We start from the raw sequence: 15,374 nt of genomic DNA, 5'->3' as shown, positions 1-15,374 counted from the left end.
TATTTTAAAGCAATAGAATAGGCAGAATAGGAGGGGGCAAGCCATAGCCTGGGGTCTCTGTCAAAAACTGTCATGTATAACTAAAAAGAACAAATTAAAAATATTAAAATTTTAAAAAGTGGAAAAATACAATTCCATTGGATTTGAGCCATGGCATAACACAAAGTGAAGGTCAGAAAGGGGAGACAGAAGAAAAAGCGAGATCATGGATTTTCCAGCTTCTATAGAGTTCATGAGCTTATGAATTAATGGAATGAGGGCTTATACAAAAGATATGGTGCTAGATCACTGTTTTATCAGAAGTGAAGAAGGACTGGGGTACGGTGGCGCATGCCTGTAATCCCAGTGTCTAGGGAGGCTGAGGCAGGAGAATTGCAAGTTCAAGGCCAGTCTCAGCAACTTGGCAAGGCCTTTAGCAACTTAGTGAGACCCTACCTCAAAATTAAATATAAAAAAGGCTAGGGGGCTGGGGTAATAGCTGAGTGGTAGAGCACTTGCCTAGCATGCATGAGGCACTGGGTTCAATTCTTAGCACCACATATAAATAAGATAAAATAAAAGCTCATTGACAACTAAAAAAAAAATTAAAAAAGGCCTGGGGATGTGGCTCCATAGTTAAGCACCTCTGGGTTCAATTCTCAGTACCCTCCCCCACAAAAAAATTATAAGAGGCTATTTTAAATGACTTTTTTGAAGACTTGGAATATTTTGTACATACTTTAAAGGCAAAATCACATCATAACATTTTATAACTTTTTAATGGTGAGGAGAATCTCCTACATTTTTGCTGTCTCTCTGTACATGCACATAAACTTTCTATCCCAAATTCATGTCTGTCCCTAGTACAAAATATATTCACTCCATCCTAAAAGTTCGAAAAGTCTCAACCCATTACAGCTTCAACTGTAAGTCTAAAATCTCACCTAAATATTATTAGCTTGAAAGTCCCAGATTTCATCATCTAAATCAAGTATGGGTGAAATTATATGCACCGTCCACCCTAGGGCAAAATTCCCCTTCATCTGTATACTTGTGAAAGTAGAAAACAAGTTATCTGCTTCCAAAATCTGATGGGGGTAAGACACGGGATAACAATTAGAGATAGTCTGTTCAACTGGAGGGGGGAGGTAAAGGAGAATGCGGAAAGGCAGGTCAAAAACTTATTTATGCAATCAAAAAATATTGGTCACTGACATGTGCCAGACACTATTCTCAGAGCAGAAGGTACAGTGGTGAGTGGGACAGATAAGACCCTGCCCTTGGGAAATTGCTGTAAAGTAGTTCCTATGCTGGCTAAACTGCAGTGCTTTGTTGGACTTCTTAGCATCTGCACTGACCAGCAAGAAGGGCACAGGGGTACTAAAATGGAGAGAAGCAGCCATGTCAAGTGCCCGCCAGAGTGTTTTGGTGAAAGGTCAGGTCAGCTCATTGTCAGGACATGCTTGAGTAGAACTGAACAAGCAGGGTCCTATACATGAAGTGCATAAATTTCTAGGAGACCGTTTCAGGGAAACCGCATAAACTACAAGTAGCTGCCATAAGTAGAAAAACACTGGAGTTGATAACAAATAGGGAAATGTGTTCTAAGGAGATACTGCTTCCCTCTGGTTCCCCCACTCCTCTTTGTGAGGCTGTCACAAAACACAGTAGTCTCTCCAACACATCTAAGCACCCACGATGGCAGCTGAAGAAAAACACTATAATCTCTCTCGATCTTTCTCACAGTTTCGGTAATTTTTGAGGCTTTGGTGAATGGATGGCACTCAACGTTCAACAGCCAAGGAGCCACTTTTAATTGGAGTCCTGACTAAAAAAAAAAGCGTGTAACAAATTGATTAAAGAGTAATAGTTAACACATTCATCAGGGAATCTAAATACCTCATTGTGAGGACTTCTACTTAAAGTTCAATGAGGGACAAATCTCTGCAGGTACTAGAAATTTCTTTTCATTTTCTACTGTGGGACCTGGAGAAGCTACTAGTCTGCTTTGAGACAGTCATACCACGCTACTGTCTTCTCTTGAAACCCAAACTACTGTCTGCTGCAGTCCATCCTATGTCGTGGGTAATGGCCAAAAGATGATTGACTCAATTTTAGGGACAAAGCAGTTCTCATTCCCTAAACTATTCCATCAGGCGTGGGAAGGAAGGTTCATGATTTTTAATAACAAGCTTCATTTCCTTGCCTTGTAAACTCTACCAGGCTTAACTGGACTTCTTGCCTCCAATTTCTGATCTCTAAAACATCCTTCATGCTGCCAGCAGTGTTAACCTCATAAAACACTGATCTGATCATGTCACTCTCATGCTATTCACAGGCTGTCCACTGACAACAGAGTAAAACAGTAAATTCTCAGATTCCTTTTTTTTTTTTGTGGTAGTAGGAATTAAACCCAGACGTGCTTCATCACTGAGCTATATCCCCAGTCCTTTATTTATTTTTTTATTTTTGAGACAGGGTCTGGCTACGTTGCTGAGGCTGGCCTTGAACTTGCCATCCTCCTGAGTCGCTGGGAGTACAGGTCTGCAGTACCACATCCAGCTCAGATTCCTTATTATTCCATTCTTGGCCTTCTGAAATTTCAGCCCCATCTTTCCCTCCCCACACCCTCTTCCACTCTAGCTTGTGGCCTCAGCTCATCAGCCACATAAGGATATTAATGCTTTCATGTCATTGAGCCACTGCTCTTCCACATTCCTCTGCCAGGAAGATCCTTCCTTCCAATTTCTGTCAAAATTCTCCTCATCTTTTAAAGCCTGGCTTAAAGGCTATTTTTGAAGTTCTATCTCATTCCCTCAGTAGGAATTAATCCTTCACTTCTCTAGGCTAGCATTATACTTGGTTTATACTTCTCTTATGAGATTTACACTAGGGCCTGGATTACATTTGGGTAGGTATGTTCTTAACACTCTCCTTAAAAACAGGGGACATACTTAAATTCTCTCTGTATCCTTGCCCTCAGCAACTAACTCTGGTGCTTGGCACTTATAGAGTTGCTCACATTGAATAAATGTATCAAAATGGTGATGACATATACATATGTGTGAACAGGTATGTGCAGGGAGTGGAGAGTATTCTCTGTGTCCTTAAACCAACAGAGCCCACCAAATTCAGCACTATACAAAGAATGGGCTCTCAATATATTAAATGTCCTATATATATGTATAAATCATATATGTGTATAATTTGTATATATAATTCGATATATAATTTATACGTATATTCAAATTGTATTTTATTTTTTGCTTTCTGAGTTTCATTTGAAAAGGAGTTATGAAAGTAATCATGGTATAAGTGACTTCTAACAACAATAGACAAGAACAAAGTCCATTGAGCCAAGTAAAACTCAGTTCTGAACTCAATCTCAACATTTTATAATAAACCTGTAGCTTTAACAATATTCTGTATTGTGTGTTATCTGATTGCAATTATCGATCAACCAATTTGCTACACAATAGCTCAGAGAATGACATAACTAACAAAGAAATCAGCAATAAGAAAATTGCTCCCTGCAGGGATACCCATATCCTATACTTGTGTCTGATGAACAAAGGCAGCAGCGCCCCCCTGGGTTCTGGTCTGGACATCTTTCAGCTCTCCACCGCCTTCAAGAATCCATACGCAGCTATAACGAACTGCCTCTAGCTTGGCTTAATCTTTTGTATTAGGTCATTAATGAGTCTGGATTCCTTCCCCATTTTCCATGGTATCTCAGGCAGGGACAAAGGCTCAAGCAGCAGGGGGCAGCTTTCCTTTTGCCTGACAACAAGTGGTCACTGGTCCCCGTCTGTGGCTAACAAATTCCTTCGTTCTTTGAAGGTAGATCCCACGGAATGGGTCTCATCTGCCTTAAGCTCTGCAATGTAAAATAGAGCTTCAAGAATTTGGGCCTTAAGCAGTGTTCCTGGCATCTCTGACATCACCCCAACAGCTGAGAGTGATGGTGTCTCAAGAAAGCTCACAAGCCCCAAGCCCTGTGAATTCTTTCTGCTCCATTGGCATGTGAACTACACACACACACACACACACACACACACTATGTGCCAATCAAAATCATTCTAAATACCTTCTGGAAGACATCTGCCAATAAGGATACCATGTCAGCCGTGTTTTAAATATAGGAACCTCTCAACATCTTCAACCAGGGAACAAAATGCAAAAGGAATGCAGATTAACTTGCCCTGAACTTTATACCTCTGAAGTCTCTCTACTTGATCCTATCCTTCCATGAAAGGTCCTGGTGGCGCTGAAGATAAAATGGGACTTCTGGATCATGTGGTAAGATCTCTAAGCTGTACTACAAGGGCGGCTTGCCTATTTATAGAGCATCTGCTTTAGGGCACAGTTCAAACTTGGGAAAATCTAAAGAACTTGATTTAAGCATGCATACACACACACACACACACACACATATACATATTTAATTTACCATCTTCATTTTCCATTCAGTCACCGTGAGCCAAACTAAACTTTAAATAGTTCAAAAATCTGTCAAAGTTTGGCTAGATGTATTTTTCCAAGAATCTTTAGAATTTATATTATATTTAGAATTTTTAAGCCATTTAAACACTCTGAACTATAAAAGTGGTCGCCTCTCCATTCCAGTAGTTGACAAATTGAGGTACAGGGACTCAAATCACTTTTTTTAAACATTGTTTTTTAAGATGAACACAATATCTTTAATATATTTAATTTATTTTTATATGGTGCTGAGGATTGAATCCAGTGCCTCACACATGTGGGGCAAACTCTCTACCACTGAGCTATAATCCCAGCCCCTCAAATCACTTAAAAAGTCACTCTTCACTTTCCTTTATGCTAGCTCTTCACACCACAATAGTACAAAGACAAATAGTAGCTACAATTTATTGAGTGCCTGATACATGCATACATTCACTCTAATATTTATACTAATTAGTCAAGATAGATGATAGTATACCCATTTCACAGGTATTAGGAAACTTGAGGATATGGGGAGTTAAATAATTTACTGTAAAGTCAAGTTATTCCAAAGTGACACATGTTGGAGTTAAATAAATCTGTTTGATTCTAAACACTTTGTTCTTTTTCCCAAACTGGATATTTTAGCGATGGCCTCAAATTTCTCATTCTGTCTCTAAATCACACACCAATAAGGCTTTGTAACTAAAAACACATAATAGCGATTTAATAAACATACAGGTAGGGCAGTAAACCTTACAATCCTCCAACAGTTCTTTCAAAACTTAAAATGGTGAACATTTTCCTTGTCACTCACTTCTATATCCTTTCCTTCTCCACGCCAACATGCCTGTACACATATATACCTCTCCCCTGATGACAAGGGCTATCAGGTGATTGATACATTTGTGGGATATTGTTTTGGGTCAGTGAAGCTTTCACAGTTCCTCATTGATGTTTCCATCATAACTAAAGATAAAAATGTTTGGTAAGTTGGGTTTCCCCTATCATGCTTATGCATTGTGTTTGTGAATATACAAGTAATACTTTACACATAGCCCTGTAACATTTCAGCTTGCTAGGTTTCTCCTGTTATGGCAGCCTGCTGAGATACTTTTGGATATTGATTGTGTTATCTATGCCTTAGCTAATCCCACCGTTCTTCATGTGATCACTGAATATTAGAAGTATGCCTTCTAAGTCTTCCATTCAGACACTGGTACAAAGCAAACACCTAAAGGCCTCTCTCTCCAGGTGATGTTAGATTGTTAGGAAATTATTCTTTAGGCCTAACAACTAATTAGCCACACACAACTAGATGATCATTTTGCCAACTTTTCTTGTTACACGTTTAAAAACAAATCATGGGAATTTCTGCCAAACACCTCACTGAAATCTAGACATACCATGTCTATGGCATTTCTCTGATGCAGTAAATCACAAATGTGTGTGTTTTACACACACACACACACACACACACATAGAAATGCTTGATTTGTTCTGGGTAAGCACAAAGTACCTCCTAGTAAACACCAAGATTACTGAAGAGAACTCGCACTTTCTAAGATTCTAGACTAGAATTTTGTGAAGATGTGATACCAAGATTCCTTGTTTGTGACTTCCACAGTCCAATTTCTACTCCTTATTAAAGATGAGGATAAAAAACAATATGCTTGACTCCAGTCTTTGGGCTTGTTTTCTAGTTGTTGCAATGTCCTGAAGTTTACCTATAGTGATATCCTCTTAATAACCATAAGATTTCTCACTGCCCTGGGATGTAACTGGCCTGCCTTGGGCCTCATGTTTTGTGACACACCACAATAGTAATTCACTTAGCTTTTTGGGTTTTTTAAATAAATATTATTTATTTATTTATTTATATGTGGTGCTGAGGATCAAACACAATGCCTCACACATGCTAGACAAGCATTCTGCCACGACCTACAACCCCAGACCAGCTTTTTGGTTCTTATCAGCTGCTCAACCACAATACAGAATGCTGGGAGAAGTAATGACTTAGATGAATATGGACTATCAGAAACTATCTAGATAAACTTATCACACAGAAAAAGATAAAACTTTAAACCTCTAAAGAAATTACCAGTAAAACTCAGTATATGTAAATGATAATATAATTTTTACTCTGAATATTACCTATGCTGGAGACACTCTGCTCAAGAGTTGCTATGCAAAATCACTGGCTGCTAGCTAAGGAAAGTATATAGTGAGAAATACAAGATTGATCTCATTATTATCATTTTACCCTTACTAAGTACCAACAATGAGCTACAAAGCATGTGGAAATTATCACTGGTCACACACGTTAAATAAATTTATAGTTGAAGTAATGTTTGGTCTTAAATAACCATGGGCATGCAAGACTGGGACCAGATATTTGGTTGGGCCAATTAATATGGGACTGTCATCTAGGATCAAGAGTGTCCACTTTGTATAGATAATCCAGTTCAAGAAAAAAGAGCTTAGTACATTCTTCCCATTGTATTTTGTCAGAATTCTAAGTGACATGAGCAAAGAAAACCTGGATGTGTTGGTCATTGGCTTCAAAGAAAAAAGTCTGGCTCACTAGTTAAAACATAGACCTTGGGTGATCACTTCCAATAGGAATAACATTACCACTAAGCCATTCACATTCTTCCATTTGTTCTCCATTTTGACCAACATTTCATTTTAGGAGGTGGCTGATAGGGATTAGAGAACATTCTGTGACTTCCTTGTGTATTGTAGATATTTAGCACATTCATAAGATGAACACTCAAATGAAGACATGGCTTATGGAGGATTAAAGCCTTAATCTTAACTTAAAGAGCACCCTGATTTTTAAAAATTGCACCCTGAGTTTTTGCAATTGGAACCCTTTAAGTGAAATTGTACTTAAAAGACCAATATCTAAAGAAGATTTTTAAAACTGAACTTTCTCTGGTTCCAATAAAATGAGGGACTCTGAACAACCTCCATAGCCCCTCTCCCACATTCTCTATGGAACACAATCTGAATACATTGCTCTAAACAACTGAGCTATCTGGCACATAAGCCCACTGACTAATACGTTCCTAATTTTGCTATTCTGGAAGGAGAGAGGAAGCACTGGAGAAATTATTATAGGGCATCAAGGAAGGTGGAGGAATGAGATTCTGGGGAGAAGAATAAAAGGATAACTGACTCTGAAAGCAGACAGGAGCCTGAGTCAACCTCTGGCAGAAGGTATAAGGTCCCCAGCAACAGTCCAGCTGACTCTGCCTGCTTTAGGTTCAGTGATCCCAGCAGAGACCACCCCACCCTGTGCATCAACTGCTCAATGTGTTTAATGAAGTAGTGGGAAATGAGGTGTGTTTGTGACTAAACTTAGTTAATATCCAGAAAAAGAGATAAATAATTAGCAAGTTCATGCTTCATGCTATGCAACCTTTTGCCCCAAAGACGAACGCATGGCCTCCTGCCACTATTTGGAGTACTCACTATTTGCAACTGGTTTACATTGTGCAAGAGCCTGGAGAATGAGGGTAATGGCACTACAGAATATTGATCTGTTTATTTCCCACTTTCAGTGTTGTCATTTACTGTCAGTGTGACTTTGGACAAGTCATTTCTCTCTCTTGGCTTTAAAAGTTGCATCTATAAAATCAGAAGGTTAGACCCTATGGTCCTGCTCTTATGTAACCTTGCCTTTTACCTCAGAAACTGGCCAGTATTGAATGTGAACAATGACCAAACTGGAATCTAAATTCAGAAGTAAATTTGGGGCAGCAAAGATTTAGTCCTTTGAATTGACTGATAAAAAAAGATTTGTCTATATTAAATATATATCAGTCTATGCTACTGTGTTAGCTGCTATAGGAAAAAAAAGAAATATATACAGGATCCCACACTTAAGAAGCTTACCATTCATAGAGGTAAGACACATATCCATAAATATTATAGGTGAAAAAATATCTCTGAACTTCTCAAATAGTATTTGAATATAACATATACACATATGTATATATGTATACACACCATTATACTACATATAATAAAGGTTCATGGAGGTAGAGAACAAACATTTATAACTATTTATTAAAAATACTGTGCTGCATTTGGCTGGTAGGTAAATATAAATAGAATATGAGAATCTATGGATTTTGTACATAATTTAGAAACACAATTCTAACTTTGAAACCTGATAGCCTGTGAAATTTTCTGGAAATCCCTTTTTATAGTAGAACTTGTCTTTCCATAGCTAACACTTCCAATATTTCTAATTTTAAAAATTTATGAAAGAGCACAATATAGTAATAAAAAAACAATGTATGTCCCTCCATTGCTCAATCGAGATGACCACAATATTGCTACCAGCAACATGCTGGCTCACCATTTCTGACTCATCCATTTTTGAGTAATTTAATTTAAAGTGCAAGGACTAAAATACATGACCCATTTTAAGCACCTTTAATCCTGAATGTTTCAAATATAACAAATGGTTCATTTTCAAGAAATGTAATATGAAATATTTGGGAATTCTTCTTGATGCAGTGTTATTAAACTGTACATAGTAATTAAGATATTAAAAACACATGCTCTCTAAAGCCACCAGACATTGTAATTATTTTTCAGGCCATTAAGCAAAATGACAGAAGATTTTTTAATGATAAATGTGTTTTGGAATGTATCAGCTAATTCCCTTTAACTTCATGAAATAATGTTTAGCTCCACAGAGTCTAGGTCTGGTATTTAAAGACTAATTCATGTTGTTCTTTTGTGACTCAGAAGTCATTCATTGACTCTTGTTAACATGCCATTGTAGATACTTGATCTTACACACACACACACACACACACACACACACTAGCTGTACATGGAAATGGCAATTATTAGAGTTCTGTCATGCCATTTGTATGTGAAGAAGTATGACAGATGCTGGGTCAGGTCTTTTATTTAAATTTAACATTCAGTGTTAACTTTTCTAGAAACTATTGAACTGGTTCTGTGTTTTACAACTCTCACTGGTTCTTTTGTGAGAAGGATTATGAAAACAAGTTACCTGGAGTTTTTTCTGTCATGCCTGAGATCTACTTCAAGTATTGTTTCAAAAAAAATCACATGCTAACAAATGCCCTGTGTACTTCTCTGGTATTTAACAACTTTACTAATTAACTTATTAAAAAATTTAACTTTCTATTTAGAAAATTGTGTCTTCTTTATACCAGATTCTGCCATGCATCTTAAAAGTACTTTTCTAGCATTTATAGTGAAGAATGGAGGCAGAGACATGTCACTGCCTGCTCTACATTTTTAATTGGTCTTTGACTATTTAATATAATTCTACAAATTAGAGATAGCTCACAGAAAGTGTACTTGCTATCTATGACTCAAACCCATACCACAAAGTACCTTGATTGCCATTTATTGTGGTAGGTAGTTTTCTAAAAAATCATCCCAATTGGGATTTAGTGAACTATATGTTGAATCTTGTTTTTTCTTTGGCTGACTTTAGAGTTTAAGACTATAGAAATTACTAGATTGTGCCCTTGAAAATTGTTAGACTGTAAATTAGGAGTTTTTGTTATTTGTACTCCTGTACATCTTTTTTTAAAACTCTTTAATTTGAAGGACATCACTTATTATACCTTTATTCTATTTATTTATTTTTGTGTGGTGCTGAGGATTGAACCCAGGGCCTCGACATGCTAGGCGAGCAAGTGCTTTACTGCTGAGCCACAACCCCAGCCCCCTCCTGTACATCTTTTATGTATGAATCTTGCTGACAGGTATTCCATGACTAGAAAAACAGAGGGAAAGCTGGGCACGGTGGTGCACACTTGTAAGCTCAGCATCCTGGGAGGTTGAGGCAGGAGGATTGCGAGTTCAAAGCTAGCCTCAGCAAAAGCAAGGCGCTAAGCAACTCAGTGAGACCCTGTCTCTAAATAAAATACAAAATATGGCTTAGGATGTGTCTAAGTGGTTGAGTGCCCCTGAGTTCAGTCCCTGGTACGCCCTCCCCCCAAAAAATAAAGGGGCTGGGGATATGACTCAGTGGTTGAGTACCCCAGAGTTCAATTCCTGGTAGCAACAAATCAAATCAAAACAAAACAAACAAAAAATAGAAGGAAAGAACACAGAGGATGAAATCAATAACTTTAGATTCTAGGTCTAGTTCTACCACTTTCTTAGCCTTCTAGTGGCCACAGTTTCTTCTTCTGGTAAATGCAGGTAATAATGCCTGGCTTGTTTTCCTCTTAGAGCTGGTGTGATCAGTTTATCTACTGCACACGAGATAACTTTTTAAACTGAATTATTCTATGCAAATATATGTCAGAATTATTATCATTTATGTGGAGTCACATGGTTAACATGATTCAAAGACAGGTCATCTATCTGGCCCTGGAGGAGTGAAACTTGGGGGTGATAAATGTTAATGCTTTTATAGTTTTTATAGTTTAATGTTTTCATAGCCTACTGAGAACAAGGCAGAAGAACAGAAGAACTGGGTGGGGGGAAGGGCAAGTTTAAGTTCCATCTGCGTAGCCTGGAAGACTGGTGGGAAGGGAAAGACATCTGAAAAGATGAGAGGTTACGAAGTGGAAAGGAGTGACCTGGGAACAGGGTGTTTCAAAAAGAGTAGCAGAACAGAGAATAAAGTCACAAGACTTGTTCACAAGAGGGTGCTGGGTTAAAGCCTGACCTTGAGTCACAAATCATGGAATCACACGGCTGGAAGGAATCTTAAGAGGCCATCTCGTCCACTCCCCCACCATTCAGCAGGACATTTCAACCATCCCAAACAGATGAGACTTTATCCCACTTTGAATGAGAAGCTCTGACACCAAATGGGCAGGTATTGACTGCTCTGGCTTCAACTGCTTACAACGAGCAGGCAAACAATTTCTGGAATTTCATTTGAACCTGAACTGAAATGGGGAAAACAATAAATGGCTAGATTTTCTTTGGGAACAATAACTTCTGTAGCAGTTTAGGGACTGTTAAATTACCACTAACTAACAAATACTCTGAAATAGGGCGAAAATGTTACCGACAAAACTGGGTTAAGGATAAATGGTGCACAGAATCATATAGGTAAGATCATTCTTGATATTTACAATCTTATCTCCATGCAGAAACCTGGATCAGAATGATACTAATAGAAACAAAAACTGGTTTTTAAAAAAAGTCATAGGGCCCATCAAATTCCAGGACTGACACTGAAAACTTAAAAGAGTTTGATTCCTCTCCTTAAACAAGACAATAAATCCTCACACAAGTTACAAACTGAAAAGGAACTAAAAAGCTCTTCATTTCCAATCGTGGGAATGTTGCACGTGAACTCTGGCTGGAAAGGAGGAGGGGAGGCCATTCCACACCTGCAAGTCTTCCCAGGAAAGGGACCCAGGCATGACCCTGAACCCATCCCCTCAAGGTTACATCATGGGACTGTCAATATGGAAATAATGTTACTTTATTCCCCTAGTGGGTATATTATTTCTAGCACTATCAACAACAACCATAATCTGAAAGGAGGCAGCTGAGAATTTCCATGGAAGAGAGTGAAGAGTTATTTTGGGATGTGCACATAAATGGCTTAGCTATAGTCCATCGCATGGAAACACATGCATATATGTGCATAGATAGGAAGATATCTCTTTGTGTTTATCGATATGTATGTGGGCACATGCTCTCACAGTTTAATAGATACAGCAACAAGCAAAGGGTTTAGGAAAGTCACATTACACTCCAGGACTCACCACTCACTTACATGTGAACTAAGGCAAGTTAACTTGATTCTACCTCCCCATCACCAAAACTTTAGGCCAATTTAGTTAGGCATTCAGTGAATCCAGATGTTTGGCAGTGTATAAGAAACAACATCTGGATGATTGATTGAATTTTCAACGGAACTCACTACATGTTTTGGCAGCATGCCCACATAGCCTTTAATGGCTTCCTGCCTCAGTTTCCCTACATATAAAAAGGCACAAACATTATTTATCACTTACCTCCCAGAGAGCAGTGAGAATGACATAATGTCCAAGGGTAACAATGAATTCTTCAAAAGAATGTTTCTATGACAGTACTATACCTTATACAATTTCAGGTTGGATTTCTTTCCTAAGCAATTAGTCTTTAGAACATGAAATAACTTTGAAATATGGTTAAACGCTATACAAATAGAACACATTATCATCAACATCATCATATCATCCTAACTTCATTCTTTATGACTTCCCTAAAGCATCTCACTTTCAGATTGAATCACAGCCAAAATACGAATTTTATTTAAGGTCTGAAGAAAAAAAAAAAAACGTGTTTTGGCTATGTAAAGCAACACAGATGAGAAAAAAAAAATCAATGTGGGTGTTTGGAGCACAACCAATTTTAACAGCTTGACTCAAACAGGTAAAACTGGTCTATCAATGAGAACTAATTGGTTGCCCAATGGTATTTGTATGCAAACTGAAAATGTTCACATAATTATGACCAGAGGTAGGAGAAAGGAGTTGTAATGGTAACTTCTCCATTTCTGACTATATACTCCTCTCTCCCTATGAATTGTTTTCAGCTTTTGTTGCTGACAGTTGGAGGAAAGGAAAAGAAGGAAAGAATATAGGAGAGAAAAGAAGTATATCAAAGGGATGTGCAACCATACAAAACTGGAGGAGCAGTCTTGGTGTGGCAAAGTACTGGAACTCCAATTCAGAGTCAAGTCCTGCCTACTGGAAATAAGCCTGAACATAATCCCATAATTATTAATAAGTGCCTATCAAGCACATGCAATTACATATATTTGTGTGTGCATGTTACACACACACACATGCACACACACACATGCACACACACACACACACTGAGCTTTTTGTCAACTCTATAATACTACCAATGAGAGAACTGAAGCTCAGAAAAGTTAATGATTTGTCTAAGTTTATACATCTGGTAAGACCCACAACTAAATTCAGATCCCTGTGAATCCAAAGCCCATATTCTTTCCACTATACCTGAAATCTTTGCTAAAAGGGCTTAGTATAAATATATTTACAGAGACCCATGTCTGATGCAGTTTCCCTTTTTTTCTCGGGTGGAATTCACCCACAGATCTTTATCGAATCCTTCTTATGACTGACCTTCCCCTGCTTATCTTTACCTGCTACAACTCTACATGGCAGATTTTAACACTGGAAATCTTACTCATCTAGCCCACCACAGACTGAAGCATATCACCTAAAACCAATGAGCAGCAATCCTCTTCCAGATAGTCAACACAGACTGCCCTTTATCTTCATTTAACTACTTCCTAAGGAGGCTGTAAGACAGAGGATTTGACTTCTTTGGAATTTTTAAAGTTCCCACCACATGGTTGAGCACATAGTAAGTACTCCTTAAGGTCTACTGACCAAGAGACCTTTGGACAGTATTCCTCCTTTAGGATTAGGAATATGGTGATGGGACCTGAGATTTTTGCTTTATTAGTACCAGGATCTAACTGGTTGAGTGGAACCACACAGGAATGCTTAGTTTGAGTAATATGGAAGACAAATACTACTCCTGTCCCCAAATAAGGCATATTATGCTCTCAGTTCAGTTGTGGATGCTTTATGTTGTCTATGCTCTGATCCCTTCATATATGTATTATGAGGTTGCTCTGCACTCAGGGAACACATAATAAATGGTTGTTATTGCTGCTGATCACAAGGTAATGGTAGTGTTTGCATAACTGATCCTTCTGTGAAAGCACAGCTTTACTAAGTTCAATCAAGTCATGTTAGATACAGTATATTTCATAATACAGCTGTCAATACTTTAACAACGCAACTGCAGTGAAATGCATAACTACCAGAAAGACCTTGCAAACATTTTGTAAGAAACACAAAAATTTCACTGCTAGGGCTGGCAATATAGCTCAGTGGTAGAGCACTTGCCTAGCATGTGTGAGGCCCTGGGTTCCACCTCTCAGCACCACATATGTATAAATAAAATAAAGGTCCATCAATAACTAAAAAAAATTTAAAAGTCCACTGCTAAGCTTGATATTAAATAACAAAATCATGCCCATATCTTCATAAGAAACTTTTGTCCTTGCATTAGCATTTTTGTTTCATCAAATTGTTCCTAAGCTACAAATAGAAGTCAGTAGGTCCAGTGGCCTTCCATTCAAGGATCATGGGGCAGGAACACTGTTACTCTGGCATATAGTGGCCTTTTTTGATGCCTTTTTTTATTGTGGTCACAAAGCAATCACAAACAGATGGTACAACTAACTTTTATTTGTGTCTTGTTACTAAACTCCATACAAAAGGAAAAACTATGTGTACAGGTCAGGGGAATCTGTGGATGAGTCAGAAGTTGGCAAAGATGCAGTGAAATTGGACCTCTTATATCTTGCTGGTGGTAGTGAAAACTGATATATTCTCATTGGAAAGCAATTTGGAAACAGACATTAAAATGGTCATATCCTTTGACCCAATAACACCAGTATTTTAAGAAAATAATCTAAGATCAGGAGAAATCCCTCTCTATGAAAAGATAGGTTTGTGATGGTATGAAATTGGAAGGAACCAGAATGCCCAGCAAAAGCAGGCTGATTAATTATGATGGATACTCAACAGAATATTACGCAGCCACAAGAAATGTTTAATATGAAGATATGTGGCAACATGAGGAAGTGTTGCCAATATAGTGTCACTTTTAAAGAACTACAAATCTTATATACTTCCAATTATGAAAAATGTCTCTGTGTGAGTTTTTGGACAAATATTAGAACAGAACATGCAAAATTGAAAACAGTTGGGATAGTTTAGAGGGATTATAAGAAATATTTTACCCTCTATTTTCCCAGCTTCCTTTCATATTGTAATACTGTCATAATAATTTAAAAGTAGGATAAAAAACAAGGACCAGAAGTCCTTTTTTTGTGGTACTGTGGATGGAATCAGAATTTTATGTATGCT

The 15,374-nt window shown here is 37.9% G+C and overlaps 1 protein-coding gene across 1 annotated transcript in view; it reads right to left on the bottom strand.

The window, feature by feature from the left end:
- Positions 1-15,374, bottom strand: part of Gpc3 (glypican 3) — a 406,893-nt gene that overhangs the window by 85,566 nt on the left and 305,953 nt on the right. The window lies entirely within an intron of this gene.

The sequence above is a fragment of the Marmota monax genome, unplaced genomic scaffold (assembly GCF_021218885.2).
Source record: "Marmota monax isolate L192 unplaced genomic scaffold, Marmota_monax_Labrador192_F-V1.1 WCK01_AAM20220418_F8-fsc00054, whole genome shotgun sequence".
Lineage (NCBI taxonomy): Eukaryota > Metazoa > Chordata > Mammalia > Rodentia > Sciuridae > Marmota > Marmota monax.
Note: the sequence above shows the minus strand (reverse complement) of the source record. Positions and strands in the feature narration are given on the sequence as shown.